General features: G+C 35.0%; 2 non-coding genes across 2 annotated transcripts in view; both read right to left on the reverse strand.

Annotated features, from left to right (window-relative positions):
- Positions 1 to 2996: 2996 nt before the first annotated feature.
- LOC119559062 lies at positions 2997 to 6967 on the reverse strand. Its single transcript, XR_005220631.1, has one exon. It is a non-coding gene; the product is annotated as a large subunit ribosomal RNA (ribosomal RNA).
- A 401-nt stretch (positions 6968 to 7368) lies between these two features.
- LOC119559068 overlaps positions 7369 to 7500 on the reverse strand; it is a 179-nt gene continuing 47 nt past the window's right edge. Inside the window, exon 1 of the ribosomal RNA XR_005220634.1 lies at positions 7369 to 7500. This exon is cut by the window's right edge and continues 47 nt beyond it. This is a non-coding gene — a ribosomal RNA (5.8S ribosomal RNA).

Consider the following 7500-nt stretch of genomic DNA (forward strand, 5'->3'; position numbering starts at 1 on the left):
AAGTTTTGACCAATACGAGGAGGGGCCCGCCAACGACCACCTCCCTATAGTAGTTTTTTACCCCACGCACTACTGCGTGCCTGTTTACAGTACTAGTGCCAGCTATCACTAGGTTTATATATCGTGTTTCAGTGATATATGGGTAAATTCTACCATTTATTCTTATGTATATGGCATTTCTATGCCATATTTATACAATCCATTCATATCTTAATGTATATTTATTATATTATACATTATTATGCCTTATAGGTATTATACCTATAAGCCATATCCATACGATTCATTCACTAGTGCCGCCCCTCACTAGGTTTATAATTTTTTTATATCATTGATATACAATTTATTTCTATATATATGGCATTTATATGCCATATCCATACAATGCATTCACATTTCAATGTATATTTACTTGTTATACATTATTATGCCTTATAGGTATTATACCTATAAGCCATATCCATACGATTCACTTATATAAATATATGTATATTTTTCTATACATAATTTTTTTTTTACTTTTGTATGGATTTCTATGCATATCCATAGTTTATATGGATATGCTTGGCGTTCTATATAGTATTGACAAATTCATATGCATAACATAAGTTTTGACCAATACGAGGAGGGGCCCGCCAACGACCACCTCCCTATAGTAGTTTTTTACCCCACGCACTACTGCGTGCCTGTTTACAGTACTAGTGCCAGCTATCACTAGGTTTATATATCGTGTTTCAGTGATATATGGGTAAATTCTACCATTTATTCTTATGTATATGGCATTTCTATGCCATATTTATACAATCCATTCATATCTTAATGTATATTTATTATATTATACATTATTATGCCTTATAGGTATTATACCTATAAGCCATATCCATACGATTCATTCACTAGTGCCGCCCCTCACTAGGTTTATAATTGTTATATCATTGATATACAATTTATTTCTATATATATGGCATTTATATGCCATATCCATACAATGCATTCACATTTCAATGTATATTTACTTGTTATACATTATTATGCCTTATAGGTATTATACCTATAAGCCATATCCATACGATTCACTTATATAAATATATGTATATTTTTCTATACATAATTTTTTTTTACTTTTGTATGGATTTCTATGCATATCCATAGTTTATATGGATATGCTTGGCGTTCTATATAGTATTGACAAATTCATATGCATAACATAAGTTTTGACCAATACGAGGAGGGGCCCGCCAACGACCACCTCCCTATAGTAGTTTTTTACCCCACGCACTATTGCGTGCCTGTTTACAGTACTAGTGCCAGCTATCACTAGGTTTATATATCGTGTTTCAGTGATATATGGGTAAATTCTACCATTTATTCTTATGTATATGGCATTTCTATGCCATATTTATACAATCCATTCATATCTTAATGTATATTTATTATATTATACATTATTATGCCTTATAGGTATTATACCTATAAGCCATATCCATACGATTCATTCACTAGTGCCGCCCCTCACTAGGTTTATAATTGTTATATCATTGATATACAATTTATTTCTATATATATGGCATTTATATGCCATATCCATACAATGCATTCACATTTCAATGTATATTTACTTGTTATACATTATTATGCCTTATAGGTATTATACCTATAAGCCATATCCATACGATTCATATACTAGTGCAGCCCCTCACTAGGTTTATATATCTCATTTTAATTATATATTGGTAAATTCTATTATTTATTCTTGTGTATATGGCACTTATATGCCGCCATATCTATAAAAATGCATTTATATTTCAATGTATATTTTCTATATTATACATTATTATGCCTTAAAAAGTTATTATACCTACCATAAGGCGATATCCATACGATTCATTTATATAAAAGATATATGTATAATTTTCTATACATAATTTTTTTTTATGAATATATGGGTTTCCTAAGCATATCCATATAATACATTTAGTTTTATATGGATTAGATTGGTCTTCTTTATTGTATTGCCAAACTCATATTGATAAAATAAGTTTTGAACAATAAGAGGATCAGCCGCCAACCAACCAACCACTGCTACCATTGGAGGAACATATACTTACTTTTTATATGTCCTCTTACTTGAATGGTCCTCTCTTTACTTGAAAATTTCATTACCATAGGAATCTATTTATACATGGAATATGATTTCCACTACTTTTTCGCGTCACTAATAATTAATATGACGATACAGACTTGCTACCATAACATAAGTCTTGAACAATAATAGGAGCAGCCGCCAACCAACCACCAACCAACCAACCACTGCTACCATTGATAGTAATTTTATATGTCCTCTTTAGTTGAATTTCAATACCATAGGAATATTTATACATGGAATATGTTTTGCCACTACTTTTTCGCGTCACTAATAATATGACGATACAGTCTTGCTACCATAACATAAGTTTTGAACAATAAGAGGAGCAGACACACCAACCAACCAACCGCGCTGCTACCATTGATAACATATACTTATATTTATATAAGTCCTCTTTACTTGAATGGCCTCTTTACTTGAATTTCAATACCATAGGAATATTTATTTATACATGGAATATGTTTTGCCACTACTTTTTCGCGTCACTAATAATATGACGATATAGACTTGCTACCATAACATAAGTTTTGAACAATAAGAGGAGCAGACACCAACCAACCAACCGCTGCTACCATTGAATGAACCATATATACAAACTTTTATATATGTCCTCTTTACTTGAATTTTAATACCATAGGAATATTTATACATGGAATATGTTTGCCACTTTATCATCGCGTCACTAATAAGATGACGATACATTTTGTTTGTTCAATATTTACTTATATATTGATGTTTCCAATTTAGGTCTTTTATATTTCTTCTTCCCTACCTTACACACCACAAACAAAGTGGCGTGCGATGCTGCAAGCAAGCATAATGATTATGCCCGCTTGCAACATCTTTATTATCGAATCATCAAGCAAAGGATAAGCTTCAGTGGATCGCAGTATGGCAGCTGCTCAACCACTTACAACACCTTGCCTGTTACAAAAGTCGTTTACAATTGATTCTAGGCTTTGTCATTGTATTAAATAATGCTTTTATATGTAACTAGCGCGGCATCAGGTGATCAAAGATCCTCCCAATTTACTATGTTACAAATTACATTGGCATCACATCCATTGTCGTTTATAAAGTAAATTATAAACTTTAAATGGTTTAGAAGCCATACAATGCAAATTGCCCCTTATTTATCATTGCAGTCCAGCACGGATACGACCTTAGAGGCGTTCAGGCATAATCCAACGGACGTAGCGTCATACCACTGTTCGCTCGAACAAGTATTGTGCCATTGGTCCGTACCTGCGGTTCCTCTCGTACTACGCAGGAATGCTGTCGCAACAACGTTTTGTCATTAGTAGGGTAAAACTAACCTGTCTCACGACGGTCTAAACCCAGCTCACGTTCCCTTGCATGGGTGAACAATCCAACGCTTGGTGAATTTTGCTTCACAATGATAGGAAGAGCCGACATCGAAGGATCAAAAAGCGACGTCGCTATGAACGCTTGGCCGCCACAAGCCAGTTATCCCTATGGTAACTTTTCTGACACCTCTTGTTAAAAACTCTTTAAACCAAAAGGATCGATAGGCCGAGCTTTTGCTGTCCCTGTGTGTACTGAACACCGAGATCAAGTCAGCATTTGCCCTTTTGCTCTATGTGTGGTTTCTGTCCGCACTGAGCTGGCCTTGGGACACCTCCGTTATTATTTGAGAGATGTACCGCCCCAGTCAAACTCCCTACCTGGCAATGTCCTTGAATTGGATCATACCTGAGTAATTGGAGTTATACCAAATTTTCAAATCAAAAATACATAAATGCACCGTTTTATTAAAGAATTTGTTTGCGATTATATAACAAACTCGTGATACTTTGATCAAGAAGCTTGCATCAAAACCCAATACCATAAGATATAATAAATATATCCGTATAATGGCTAGGAAATGATACACGTTCCATTTAATCAAGTAAGTAAGGAAACAATAAGAGTAGTGGTATTTCATTGGCGATACCAAACCGAAGTCTAATATCTCCCACTTATTCTACACCTCTTATGTCTCCTTACACTGCCAGATTAGAGTCAAGCTCAAAAGGGTCTTCTTTCCCCGCTAATTATTCCAAGCCCGTTCCCTTGGCTGTGGTTTCGCTAGATAGTAGATAGGGACAGTAGGAATCTCGTTAATCCATTCATGCGCGTCACTAATTAGATGACGAGGCATTTGGCTACCTTAAGAGAGTCATAGTTACTCCCGCCGTTGACCCGCGCTTACTTGAATTTCTTCACTTTGACATTCAGAGCACTGGGCAGAAATCACATTGTGTCAACACCCGCTAGGGCCATCACAATGCTTTGTTTTAATTAGACAGTCGGATTCCCCAAGTCCGTGCCAGTTCTGAATTGATTGTTAATTGATAATCGTTATAATTAATAAGAACTAATTGGTTTAACCCAATTAGTATTCTTAAAAATTTTAGCAAGAAAGTTCCACAATTGGCTACGTAACTAAACTATCCGGGGAACAAGTGACCAACATAAATGCCAGACACTCTATTTACCCAGAACGAGCACATAAACCATGTTATTGTTTCCCAATCAAGCCCGACTATCTCAATCTTCAGAGCCAATCCTTATCCCGAAGTTACGGATCTAATTTGCCGACTTCCCTTACCTACATTATTCTATCGACTAGAGACTCTTCACCTTGGAGACCAGCTGCGGATATTGGTACGGCCTGTTGAGAAGTTTGCGTGTCCCCACCATAAATTTTCAAGGTCCGAGGAGAAAATATCGACACAACAGTATATGTCATGCTCTTCTAGCCCATCTACCATATCTCTCTGCGAAAGACTTCCATGGTAGTACGGCTATAAAACAGAAAAGAAAACTCTTCCGATATCTCTCGACGGCTTCTTTATGGTCGTTCCTGTTGCCAGGATGAGCACGAGGCCCATATTTAATAACAAACGGATACTCAACAGGTTACGGAATTGGAACCGTATTCCCTTTCGTTCAAAATTATTCAAGTATATTAATTAGCTTGATTTATATAATATAATTATATTTGTATGGCATTTGTGTTTTACTTGAAAATTTTCGGCTTTCGCCTTGAACTTAGGACCGACTAACTCGTGATCAACCACTGTTCACACGAAACCCTTCTCCACTTCAGTCCTCCAAGGTCTCATTCGATTATTTGCTACTACCACCAAGATCTGTACCAATGGCAGCTCCATGCAGGCTTACGCCAAACACTTCTACGCATACCATTGTACCTTCCTACTCACTAAAGTTTCAAAATTTATATCACAAGTAATATAAATCATCTACTTTAGCGGTAATGTATAGGTATACAACTTAAGCGCCATCCATTTTAAGGGCTAGTTGCTTCGGCAGGTGAGTTGTTACACACTCCTTAGCGGATTTCGACTTCCATGATCACCGTCCTGCTGTTTTAAGCAACCAACGCCTTTCATGGTATCTGCATGAGTTGTTAATTTGGGCACCGTAACATTACGTTTGGTTCATCCCACAGCGCCAGTTCTGCTTACCAAAAGTGGCCCACTGGGCACATTATATCATAACCTTGAACTTCATATCAAGAAAGTTAAGGTTCTTACCCATTTAAAGTTTGAGAATAGGTTAAGATCGTTTCGACCCTAAGGCCTCTAATCATTCGCTTTACCAGATAAGATTATTTTATATAACATTAAAATGCACCAGCTATCCTGAGGGAAACTTCGGAAGGAACCAGCTACTAGATGGTTCGATTGGTCTTTCGCCCCTATACTCAATTCTGACAATCGATTTGCACGTCAGAACTGTTTCGGTCTTCCATCAGGGTTTCCCCTGACTTCAACCTGATCAAGTATAGTTCACCATCTTTCGGGTCACAGCATATATGCTCAAGGTACGTTCCAGTTAGAGGCATAAATAATATAAATATCATTATACATAACTATATAGAACGCCCCGGGATTGTGTTAATTAGCTATAAATAGTTAAAAAACTAATCCCATTATTAGTCAAGTTAATTACGCTATTAGGTTTATATCCCAATAACTTGCACATATGTTAGACTCCTTGGTCCGTGTTTCAAGACGGGTCCCGAAGGTATCCTGAATCTTTCGCATTGTTAATCATACAAGTGCATATAATAAACACAAAAATCAATGATAATTATGCCATTATATAATTCCGAAAAATTAACGCACTGTATTCATATAAATCTATCAGCACTTTATCAAATTAATAACATTTATTCTGTGTTAAAATGCAAGCAAATTAATTTGAATAAACTATAAGTTATATTTTATGATAAATTTTGTATGCTAATAGATTACAATGTCCTTATATGGAAAAAATGCACACTATTATCATAATATTGTTTAAATATTACAATTTTAATGATGAATTTTCCATAACGGATATTCAGGTTCATCGGGCTTAACCTCTAAGCAGTTTCACGTACTGTTTAACTCTCTATTCAGAGTTCTTTTCAACTTTCCCTCACGGTACTTGTTTACTATCGGTCTCATGGTTATATTTAGTTTTAGATGGAGTTTACCACCCACTTAGTGCTGCACTATCAAGCAACACGACTCTTTGGAAACATCATCTAGTAATCATTAACGTTATACGGGCCTGGCACCCTCTATGGGTAAATGGCCTCATTTAAGAAGGACTTAAATCGTTAATTTCTCATACTAGAATATTGACGCTCCATACACTGCATCTCACATTTGCCATATAGACAAAGTGACTTAGTGCTGAACTGATTTCTTTTCGCTCGCCGCTACTAAGAAAATCCTGGTTAGTTTCTTTTCCTCCCCTAATTAATATGCTTAAATTCAGGGGGTAGTCCCATATGAGTTGAGGTTGTGTATAACTTTTTTTGCAATTAATTCTTTATATATAATGATAAAACATTTTATTAAATTCGTTATATATTTTATATATTTGTATGGCATTTGTTTGGTCTAACGAATCAACGAAGAATAATAATATTGTCAACGGCTTTCTATTTACTAATCTTTAATAAGAGACAATTCTAGATAAATTTTTTATGCTAGACATTTCTCAGTATTATTTGATTGAAAAAGAAAATATTTCTCTTCGTTTTTCACATTCAAATTATTTACTAATGTGAGATAATGTTTTTCATATATTTGTTAATATTATGAATAATATAATAATTAAATTATTATTATCCAATAATATACCATATGCTTATAAAATTTCATTATAAAATTTATATAAACAACTTAATTAGCATAGTCTTACAACCCTCAACCATATGTAGTCCAAGCAGCACTATAAAATTAATTAAAGTACATAACAGCATGGACTGCGATATGCGTTCAAAATGTCGATGTTCATGTGTCCTGCAGTTCACACGATGACGCACAGTTTGC

Source organism: Drosophila subpulchrella, unplaced genomic scaffold (assembly GCF_014743375.2).
Source record: "Drosophila subpulchrella strain 33 F10 #4 breed RU33 unplaced genomic scaffold, RU_Dsub_v1.1 Primary Assembly Seq160, whole genome shotgun sequence".
Taxonomy (NCBI): domain Eukaryota; kingdom Metazoa; phylum Arthropoda; class Insecta; order Diptera; family Drosophilidae; genus Drosophila; species Drosophila subpulchrella.